The sequence below is a fragment of the Chlorocebus sabaeus genome, chromosome 14 (genome assembly GCF_047675955.1).
Source record: "Chlorocebus sabaeus isolate Y175 chromosome 14, mChlSab1.0.hap1, whole genome shotgun sequence".
NCBI classification, from domain to species: Eukaryota; Metazoa; Chordata; class Mammalia; order Primates; family Cercopithecidae; genus Chlorocebus; species Chlorocebus sabaeus.
Window position 1 is genome coordinate 89,341,820 of NC_132917.1, and position 11,594 is coordinate 89,353,413.

The 11,594-nt window shown below is 42.1% G+C and overlaps 1 protein-coding gene across 1 annotated transcript in view; it reads right to left on the reverse strand.

Moving 5' to 3' along the window:
- Positions 1–7,484, reverse strand: part of KRCC1 (lysine rich coiled-coil 1) — a 28,894-nt gene extending 21,410 nt beyond the window's left edge. The window contains exon 1 of the mRNA XM_008008493.3: positions 7,327–7,484. The gene's annotated coding sequence lies outside the window, so the exon portion shown is untranslated. The remainder of the gene's footprint in view (positions 1–7,326) is intronic.
- Positions 7,485–11,594: the final 4,110 nt, after the last annotated feature.

The window sequence follows — 11,594 nt, forward strand, 5'->3', positions numbered from 1 at the left end:
TCTACCTCCTGGGTTCAAGCAATTCTCTTGCCTCAGCCTCCCGAGTAGCTGGGATTACAGGCGTGCACTACCACGGCTGGCTAATTTTGTATTTTTAGTAGAGACAGGGTTTCACCATGATGGTCAGGCTAGTCTTGAACTCTTGACCTCAAGTGGTCCACCTGCCTTGGCCTCCCAAAGTGCTGGGATTACAGGTGTATTGGGCCCGGCCTCAATGTATTTTATTCAAGTTATCTAAAAGTATCTTATGTTTTATGACAAGGTCTATGAATGCAGTTTTGTTTTTTGATATAATAGTAAATAGTATTTTTTAAAAATCTGTTCCTAATAGCTTTTTGCTAGCATTTAGAAATACTATTGATTATATATATGGAACTTGTATTTTACTCCCCTGCTGAACTCAGTATTCTCATTGCCTTTTCCTAGATTCTATGGGGCTTTCTACATAGATGATCATATAATCTGCAAAGACAGTATTATTTATTGCCTATCTGTAAACCTTTTATTTTTCTTGCCTGAATGTACTGGCTAGGCGCTCTGCTACAATACTGAATAGAAGTGGTGAGAATGGACATCCTTGTTTTATGCCTGCTCTTAGGGAGTTCTGTAATCCAATACTATTCTAATCTTAGTAAAGACTAAGCAGAGCACAGCACTAAATTTTGGGATACTAGGCAACTGATTCTGTTATCTTTGCCAAAACATGTTGTTTGATTCTTTTTTTTTCCCCAGAGGTCAAATCCTATTTAAAGTGTTTTCAGAGAACTTAATTGGGGTAACGATGCAGCCCAATACCTGTCAACATCATGAATACCCTTTGCTATAACGCTAGTTGTTAATCTTGCTTTTTCAGGAGATGAGACTAGTCTGATCTACAGTTTGCCATGTTTTAGCTACTTTACATTAATACAACAATTACAAAAATAACTAAGGGTTTATTATGGCATATTCCCAATGACAAAATACAAATGAAGTAACAAAATCATTAATTGGGAGTACATGTTTAGTATCAAATTTATGTTTTTATTTAAAGTAAGTCTTTGAATGCCAATAATCATAAGTACTCTATAGCTAGCTAGCTCAGGGATCACGCTTTGTGAAATTAGTTTTATTTGGATCCAAGGCAGATATCCTACATCAAAGGCCATCAAACGTGCGCCATTCCTTCTAATGGGTTAATGTGAATAGGTTTGTAAGAGGGAAGCGTATCAATGCTCATGTCCTTGGGAAGCTGAAGTAGGTGGATCATTTGAGTCCAGAGTTCCAGACCAGCCTAGGCAACATGGTGAAACCCCGTCTCTACTAAAAATACAAAAAAACTAGCTGGGCATGCTGGCGCGTGCCTGTAGTCCCACCTACTTAGGAGGCTGAGGTGGGAGAATCACTTGAGCCTGGGGAAGTCAAGGCTGCAGTGAGATGAAATTGTGCCTCTGCACTCCAGCCTGGGCAATTGGAGTGAGATCCTGTCTCAAAAGAAAAACAAAAACAAAAAATGAGATCAACGCTTATGTCCTAACATATATGTGGTGAATACAGTAGGGGCAGTTCTTGGTCGTTTTAACATGCTTAGTCAGTATTTTCACTTACTGACACCTAATAAAGGCAGCAAGTCTGAAACTAACAAATAATCATTACTATTTCTCCAGGCACACTCTCTCATCATTCTTCCCAGCTGCCAACTTCAGATTTACATTAACATAATGTGCTCTGGTGTGCCTGTAACAAACATGTCATGTGCAGAGCACATATTTATGCAAAACAATGTACTACTCCTGGTATCTTAGGAGTCTGACTAATCCATATTTAAAACTGCATTTTCTCCAATTGCTCTTTATTTTTCTCCCTAATTTCATTAATAAAGGTTACTATTGATCCCTTTAAAAGGGCTGGCCTAATTCATCTGTATACCCTTAGTACCAAGTATAATATCTGGCACATAACAGGAGCTTAAAAATGTTTTCTGAATAAACTTAAGGGTTATTAGCTAGATTTTCTTTATGTCATTTAACTTGCATCTCTGCTTAATATCATGGAAACAAAGGAAAATATTTTTAGGCAATTGCTATGTAAATGAGTTAATTACTCAATAAGTAGCCAGAAATGTCCTTCACTCCAAAACCAAGTCAATTTTTTTTTTTTTCTTAAAAACAGGTAGAGCTGGGTACAGTGGCTCATACCTGTAATCCCAGCACTTTGGGAGGCTGAAGTAGGCGGACCACTTGAGGCCAAGAGTCCAAGACCGGCCCAGCCGACATGGTGAAACCCCGTCTCTACTAGCAAACACAAAAATTAGCTGGGCATGGTGGTGCATGCCTGTAATCCCAGCTATTTGGGAGGCTGATGCAAAAGAATCACTAGAACCAGGGAAGGAGAGGTTGCAGTGAGCTGAGATTGTACCACTGCACTCTAGCCTGGATGACAGACTCCGTCTCAAAAAAATAATAATAAAAACAGGTAGATAACCAAGAATTTTTGTTTGTTGCAGTTTTTACTATGATTACTCAGGAATATTATTATTTAGTGAAACTTTTTTTAACTGTCAAAAATATTTGAGAAACTTCACCAAATAAATTACAAAGTGTCCTGGAAAATCTTGACACCACAATAATACAGTCTGTGTATTTCTTTTAGCTATGGAAACATGGTGCTTTGGGTTTTTGTGATTAAATTTTCCATTTCCTATTTGTAACCTTATGCCTTCTATATCTTCCTTACTTGGTGGTGGTGGTGGTTTTTTTTTTTTTTTTTTTTTGAGACAGGGTCTTGCTCTGTCACCCGGGCTTAAGTATAGTGGTGTGATCACAGCTCACTGCAGCCTCAACCTCCTGGGCTCAAGCAGTCCTCCTACCTCAGCCTCCCAAGTAGCTGGGACTACAAGCATGCGCTGCCATGCCTGGCTAATTTTTACCTTTTTTTTTTTTGTAGACAGGGTCTCACTCTTTTGCCCAAGCTGGTTTCAAACTCCTGGGCTCGAGCAATCCTCTGGCCTTGACCTCTCAGTGTTGGGATCACAGTCGTAAACCACCATGCCCAACCTTTGCCAATTTTTAATCCTTACTGATATTCGCTCTTTATTAAGACCATTACAGAGGAGTTCCTTATAAGGGTGCCATAGGTATAGGTGAAAATGGATTAGCAGATGCTCTTCAAATCAGTTTTAGTGGTCCTATCAGAATTTTGAAAGTGAGAGTAGAATTTTAATAACTGGAAACATGACAATTCTTTGATATCTTTGGAGGAATCTGCTAACAAAGTCTTAAAAAAATTATAGCTAAGTGCAAGCAACCTTTTTTTCCATCTTGGCAATTATTTAAAACTCTTATAAATACCTAAAATAAAAAATATATTGAGTCCTAGCCACATTTTAGATAGTGTGACATATCAAATATTTGCCAATTGTTAAGTGGCAGTAACTGAAATTTTAATGAAGGATATTTACCGGAAGTAAAGTGACAATAGGTAATTTTTTAGGTAACAATTATATTGTTTTTTCAAATTCTAGTGAATAGTCTCAACCTTAACAGAGATTACTCTGAATGTCGTCTGAGATTACCTTTTGACTATCAGCCCTTATGGCTCAAAGTTTCATATGCTTTATGAATTACAATTTTAGTACCAGCCATGTCAAGCCATGGAAAGAATACCAACACAGATGTGTTTATTCAGTTCACAATTTTAAAGCTGTAAAAGACTTGAGTTTGGTTGGTGCAGGGTTCTTCAACCTTGACACTACTGGCATTATGAGTAGGATAATCCATTGTTGTGTGTGTGGGAACTGTCTTGTGCATTTTAGGATATTTGTGACATCTCTGGCCTATGCCAAGGAGATGCTGGTAGCACCTGTACTCTTGCTTACCATGTTCCTCATGGGTTTAGAAGATAATCCCAAATGTTGAAATCCCAAAAGACCAAAATCCCAGTCACAGGACAGTTGCATCATGTTAGCCCAGCTTTCATGCACTATTTCTGTATAACTGCCCATAATCTATTCCTGTAATACATTTTCTCATTTGCCATTTTTTTTCCAGTATCTTAAATTGTCAGACTTAAAAAAATAATAATTCAGCATGCTGTGTATTTCATCTTTGCATCATGTCCAATACTGGAAGTGTAAACTGCAGAGACTTTTAGAGAGTTTTAATTTGTCTTATGCATTTTTTTGCAAATGTGACTTCATGACAGTACATTATCAAAACAGACTGTATGTGTAAGCACTGTGCATGTACCTAAAAACGTTGAAACTTCCTCAACAAATTAAGAGATGAGAGATGTCTTTTGCGTATCTGCATTTGTGAAAGATAAAAATTTCTTCAGGTTTCAGCTCTTTGGGCAACTGTGTAAGTGAACAGTGACCCACTATAGGTTTTGATCTATCTCATCAAAAGACTTGTCACAGTATTTCAGATGACCAGTTATTAAGCTAGGTGCACACGACTACCAACCATTGAGACATGCTTTTATACATTTCCCTTTTTGATCTACTTCTTTATGAATACAGCTTATCTGCTCATAACTGTTATACGCATGTGACTGTTAGTATACTTGTTTGCAAAATGTTACCATTGCCTTTTATTGTGTCAAATGACCTATGAAGTGTTCCGTCATGTTTTTGTTTCTTAAATAAATCCCCCTTTAAAAATGTAAACGAACATATTTTAAAGAACTAAAAAAAGTACTTTTCCCAAATGTATAAATTATTTTCAATATTTTGGCCTTCTGTGATTGTGATTTTGGGGACTTAAACTTTAGGGATTTTCATCTTTCAGGATTTCAACATTCAGGATTGTGTCTTTTGGAATTATGATTGGCTCTTCTCCCTCTCTGCTCAGTGATGACAACCTAAAACGTGTCCACATTATCAGAGGTCTTGTGGGAGGGGGGGTACAATCATCCCTAGATGAGAGTCACTGGGCTAGTTCAATTCCCCCACCCACAGATGACAAAACTCAAATCCAGGAAGTAGGACTTACTCAGGGTCATTTAGTTGTAGGAGAAACTAGCACTAGAACCTGTAACTAGTCAGACTCCTATTCCAGTATTCTCATTTTACCACCTTGAAGTGGAACAGAAAGGTTACTGCTAGTATTGTGTGAACTGATATCTTTTAAAGTCTTTTGCACATATTTGAAGTAATTGCAAAATCAAAAACAAAAACACATGCTGAGTCTGGCAAAAAGCTTTTTCCATGAGAAGCTGTTTCCAAATCTTCCTGTGGTCTGGCCATGTGAGCCAAATTGAATTATAGTCTTTAAACTGCTCAGGCTTATTTATTAGTGAGAGGCAGGAAATTTGTTATAAAAGCAAAATAATCCAGGCTGACTGAAGACACTAAATCTAGTCTTCCAAAACTGCCTTCACTAAGAGAACTTAATAGTCTCAACATTTGGTTGCAATGACTAATCCCTATTTTTACTGAACAGAAAAAGTGCTTACAAAAATGTTTTAAGAAATTTGCAGTATTTTACTCCTCTGCTAGTTCTCCAAAGTCAATTGACACAAAGTCAATTGTGAAAATATTATGGGATAACACACAAAATATACCATGAAAAAGGATAAAGAAGAAATCAGTATTTTTATGGGGTTATATTTACAGGTGTCTCTCCTGGAAAAAGGAATCTAAATTATTCTACAATATTCTGGCTCCCATCATCTTTCACTCTGAAGACAAACAGCAACATAAGACAACACAGCAAATACTAAAAAATTTGATACTGAACATGGCTAAATGTTTCACTTATGTCTTCTGCAGTGGGATCAAGCACTATCAACTAAAATAATTCCCAAAACTGCTTTAAGCCTTATCTCATGGTTTGCAACCAGCAGGCTGTAGACATACAGAACTATTATAGTAAGAACTCAAACGTCTCTCAGATTAAGATGGATAAGAAATAGCCTTTTGTGTTAGGGGCAATGTGTTGGAGAACTGCAAAAACTCTCCCCATCCTTGGAGAGTTGACCAAAATTTAACATGGCCTCGAGAAGCCTAAGGCCACATCCATGAGGGCAATCCAGCCCTCTTTTGAGTTCCTGTTGGAAAAGCCAGGCTGCCAAAAAAATTTTACTGTTTGTTCTAACCAACACCTAATAACAACTCCCTGACTTCCCTTTTTAAAAGCATTTACTAAAAAGGGATCACAACTACGAATCCTCCTCCGTTCCTTTGAGATATGTTTGTACCTCTTACAACTCAGGAGTGTCTTCCTTAAGGACCTGGAAGCCAATGCTCTGAAATGTAACCAGGAAGGACTGGGCCTGACTCCCGGTCTCTGTGGGAGGATCATATTTTATCTTAGATAATTCCAAGATAGGAGACAGAGCTGGCCTACTTGCGTTTATGCAATGACTTTGTAATTTTTCACCTCCCTGACTCTACTTGAGCCCTCTCTTCCCACTCCCTACTTCTCCCTTTAAAACTCGCAGTCATCTCGGTGAAAACAGGAATGGAGCTCAGCCTTTCCCCCGTCAGTAGCTGCAGAATAAAATCCTTTTTCAGCGCTTTAATGTCCAGCTTCCTGTATCTCTGACATTAGTAGGTACACATTAAAACTCAGCTGGGCGCGATAGCTCGCACCCATAGTCCCAGCTACTCCGGAGGCTGAGGCAGAAGGATCCCTTGAGCCCAGGAGTTGGAGGCTGCAGCGAGCTATGATCGCGCCACTGCACTCCAGCCTGGGCACAGCGAGATCTCCGTCTCTAAATTAGAGGATTGAAAGCACCCACACATAAAACCCCAGATCACTATCAAGACGGGCCTATAAATCTTAGAAGCTTGTCTTACAGGGCCATATCCTCAAAAACTTAGGAAAACTCTCCAGTGAACCCCCACTAAACCTCATCCCCTCTTCTCTTCCCCCAAGGGCCCCGCTACTTCCTGCTTTCCCCGATTCCTAAATCCACCTCTCCCTAAGTGTCCTACTTTCCAGGATGCTGAACTTCACCAAACGGAAGCTTACCCTCTTCCACGTTTGGGCTTTTTTCTACTTATCCCTGTCCCCTCAATTTTCGAGTTTCCTCATCAACCCCACTTCCCTTTCCCTGACGCTCCGGGTCTAGATTTCCTCCTGGCCGCCCCTAGTTTCCCACTCCGACCTCGGCTTCCTCCGCAAGCCGAGCGCCCCTTCCCTCCGCACTTCACTCGGAAGCCCTGGCGCCCCTTTCCGGGAGCGGCGGCCGGTGGGGGGTGCGCGGGACTCGGGCCGCGCCCTAGTCGGCCATTTCGCACACTCGGGGCGCGCCCGGCGGGCTGGGCGCGCGAGGCCTGTCCTGGAGCGCAGGAGTTGAGGGGCTGAAGACCGGGCCGCCCCCGCCGCCGGGGCGGGAACTCACCTTCTCTGAGGCAGGGGCGGGCGTCTACAACTACTGTCCCCCGCCCCGCCAACGCCGCCAGCCAGGGGATAAGCCGCGGTGGAGGTGGCGGAGAGGCAGGAACAACCGCTGCCGCTGCCGCCGCCTCCGCCGCCGAGCAGGCGGGATGGGAGGAGGAGGCGGAGACCCGGCTTCCTGAGGGGAAGTCGCCGCCACTACCGGCTTATGACTGGACAGCGCAGACGCCATGGCGGCGAGGCGCGCTACTGCGCTTGCGCGGCGAGCCCAGCGCCCGGGAAGCCCATTGAGCCCCGCCTTGCTGTTTGCTTCGCCCACTGCGCCTGGCAGTTCCCGGCGCGGTTCTAACGTCTTGCTCGCGCGACTGGTTTTGATCCTGTCCCTCTGCCCTCCTTTTGGGGGCAAGGAAAAGTTCATGGGGCCGCTCGCCTTGGACGAATGAGTATAAAGCCAACTGAGTAGGGAAAAAAAAAAAGTCTGAAAATTTACAGTTCCACCCTCAAAGTATCTCAAAAGTACATGATCTGTTGCCTTATCGACCCCCAAATATAGGTTCGTGTACCAAATGGGCAGTAAGCCAAACACTGACACATTCAGTGCGTAGGAGCGGGGGAAGGTTTATTCCATTTGTCCAAAGTGAGATAGCGGGAGAAGTCTCTCAGATACTGACATGCCTTTGAACGTAACTGGGGCTTTTATGAGTAAGGTAAGAATACAGAGGGTGGGATCCCCCGTGATCAAAGTGTTTCCTCCCTAGGACTCTAGGTCTCATCTGCCCCATCAGATAATGCCCCATCTGGACCATCAAGGAGGTGTGTGTGACCAAAGAGTCATCGTTCTTTTGTTTGTGATAGGGTCTTGAGCTGTGGCCCAGGCTGGAGTGCAGTGGTACGATCACCGCTCACTGCAGCCTCGACCTCCTGGGCTCAAGTGATCCTCTCACCTCAGCCTCCCAAGTAGCTGGGACTGCAGGCACGCACATACACCTGGGTGATTTTCGTTCATTTTTTATAGAGATTGGGCAGGGGGTGGGCATGTCTCACTATATTGCCCGGGCTGGTCTCGAACTTCTGGGCTCCAGTGATCCACTCACCTCAGCCTCCCAAAGGGCTGGGATTACCGCTGTAAGCCGCCGTGCTAGGTCCATTGTTCTTTAAAAGAAAAACAAGTTCATCAATCTTGCTTGCAGCTCTGGGGTTAGGATATGAAGTTAATCAATTCCTAGTGACTACCCTTTACTGAAATGACTACGTGCAAGCAAGCATGCATGGAGGAAGAAGAGGACAAAGAAAAGGAAAATAAGTAAAACAAAACATTTTATGATCTATACAATAAAGCCTCAGTTATAATCTCTCTTTCCTTTATTATGTCCTAATTACACAGAGTAGATTAAGCACAATCCTTTGTCATGGTACACTGTCATCACTGGTCCATAAATGACCTTTTTCTCTCTCCCTCTTGCTCTTTCAGTATATACATCTACAATATATATTATACACAAAAATATATATGTATGTATATATCTCATCATCTCATCCCGTTTCCCAGAGAAATCACTAACCTGGTTTGTATTCATCATTTCTTTTCTCTATGTATTATCATACATAGGCATGGCTGAAACACATTTAGATTGTTTTTAAACTTTATAAGATTTACACCTTTGTAAGTATGCTGGGTGGGGGGTGGTTGTTCATTTCACTTAATATTTTGAATTTCGTCTAAGCTGTTGAAGACAGCTGTAATTTGTTTATTTCACTGCCAGACAGGACTCCACTGATTTTCCTGTTGATGGGCACATCTCCTGGTATACTGTGGAAGAGTTTTTTTTGGGTATTCTCTACTTTCCTGTCACATTGCCATTGCCTTATTTCACATTCGCATCATCTCTTGCTAGAAACATGCTAACATCTCCCTCTGACTTCACCTACTCCAGTCTACTCTCCATATTGCTGCCAAAGGGTTCTATCTAAAAGTCATTACTGGCTCCCCAGTGTCTGTTGGAAAAGGTCAAACTGAGTGCTATGAGGCTTCTGTGCACCTCCCTGATCTCATTATCTTTCCACTGCCCTTACATCCCCACCCTGCTATTACCTGTGATTCAGCAGCGTTAAACCTATACTGATTCCTGTAAATACCACACTATTGCAAAACTCAACTCGCAGTGCTGTACACACTTCTCCCTCTTTCTGGAATGCCCTCTGCTCCACTTCCTCGTGAATTCCTCTTTCCCTCAGAAATAAATACTATTCTAAATTCAGCATTTTTCATTTCCATGTATTTCTTTATAATTTTACTACACATGTATGTACCCCTAAGTAACATGAAATTTGCATTGCATGGTTTAAAACTTTACATAAGTGTTACTACACATACTGTTTATTCCTCTGCAATTTTTTTATGTGCCCTCTTTTATATTAACTCATGCTGATATGTGAGGTTCTTATTCACTTTCACGGTTCAATAATATTCCATTTTATGAATGCACCTCTACTTATCCTTTCTGCTAGACGTTTTTGATAGACACTGGGTTTGTTTCCTATTTTTGCTCCTCCAGTTGGTACTGCTTTAACGTTCTTGTGCAGTCTCCTTGTGCACCTGGATCAGAGTTTCTCCAGGTTTTATACTTTGGAGATGTTTTTCACAAGGAGGCCTCAGATATACTTCTGACTTCTGCGAACCTCCATTTTTTTCATCTTCAAAATGGCCACAATATCCACCTCAAAGGGTGCCGTGAAACTTGTGGTAACGTAAGCAAAAAACAATGTCACACATTGGAAGAGATGTTGCTATTAGAATAGCTTTCAAATGTATATGAAACACTGGGACATAAAACACAGTAGTCTGGTGCCAGAATGGTAAAGAGAAGTATACTACTTATGTATCTGTAGCTCCTGCAATAGTCGCCCAATTACAGTTGTTGCACATATCATGCTGTTTCTTGGCCTTCATGTCTCTGCACATGCTGCCATGTCCTTGGGTCTGAAGTGATCTCCTTCGGTTCTGAGGTTCTGGTCACCCTCCCTACTTCTCTTGTCTGTCTCTTCTCCAGAGCTTTCCCTGGTTCCTCAGAGCCCTGGATACCCTTCCCCTTAGCCTCCTATCTCTCACCAGCTTTACATGCTTTTCCATAATCTCCTTTAAAGGTCAATGTCTCGAAGACAGGGCTTACATTTTACACATTTTTATTTTATTTTATTTTATTTTATTTTATTTTATTTTATTTTATTTTATTTTATTTTATTTTATTTGAGACAGAGTGTCGCTCTGTTGCCAGGCTGGAGTTCAGTGGCGTGATCTCGGCTCACTGCAACCTCTGACTTCCTGGTTCAAGTAATTCTCTTGCCTCAGCCAAGTAGCTGGGATTACAGGCATGTACCACCATGCCTAGTTAATTTTTGTATTTTTAGTAGAGACAGGGTTTCACCATGTTGGCCAGGATCGTCTTGATCTCCTGACCTTGTGATCCACCTGCCTCGGCCTCCCGAAGTCTTGGGATTACAGACGTCAGCCACTGTGCCTATTTTACTTTATTTTTTGAGAGAGGGTCTTGCTCTGTCACCCAGGTTGGAGTGCAGGGGTATGATTGTGGCCAACTGCAGCCTCCTCCTGGGTTCAAGTCATCCCCCCACCTCAGCCTTTTGAGTAGCTGGGACTACAGGTGTGCCCCATCACACCCAGCTAAGTTTTATATTTTTTGTAGAGACGGGTCTCTTACTATGCGGACCAGGCTGGTCTCAAACTCCTGGACTAAAGTGATCCTCCTGCCTTGGCATCTCAAAGTGGTAGGATTACAGGTGTGAGCCACCATGCCCAGCCTTACTCATCTTTATACCTGGAGCAGTGAGCACAGTGCCTGATACACAGGCTGATAAATGCATGCGGGATGAATGAATCTAGGACTTCTGGGAGGAAAGGATTGCACAACTAAGGATTTCTTGGAGCCAGAGGGAGAAAGAGGGAAGCAAGCATGCTGTTTAAGTAAGAACACATGAACTAGAGAGTATGAAGTTTTGTCAAGGATGTAATTATGCAGGATATCATGGATAATCAAGGAGGGCACCTGCTCCTGTCACCCTGGAGTGTGAGTGGTAGGTGTGCACAAGAATTCTTCCTTGATCAGATCCCTCACACAGCATATGAAATGACTGAATGAATCAGTCGGTGAATGTACTTGAAAGCGGTGAGCTTCTCCCCAACTCTAGGCCTATTTAACATTGCCAGGTATTAAGCTATTATTAATCTAAGCATGGGTTGGCAAACATTTTGTGTAA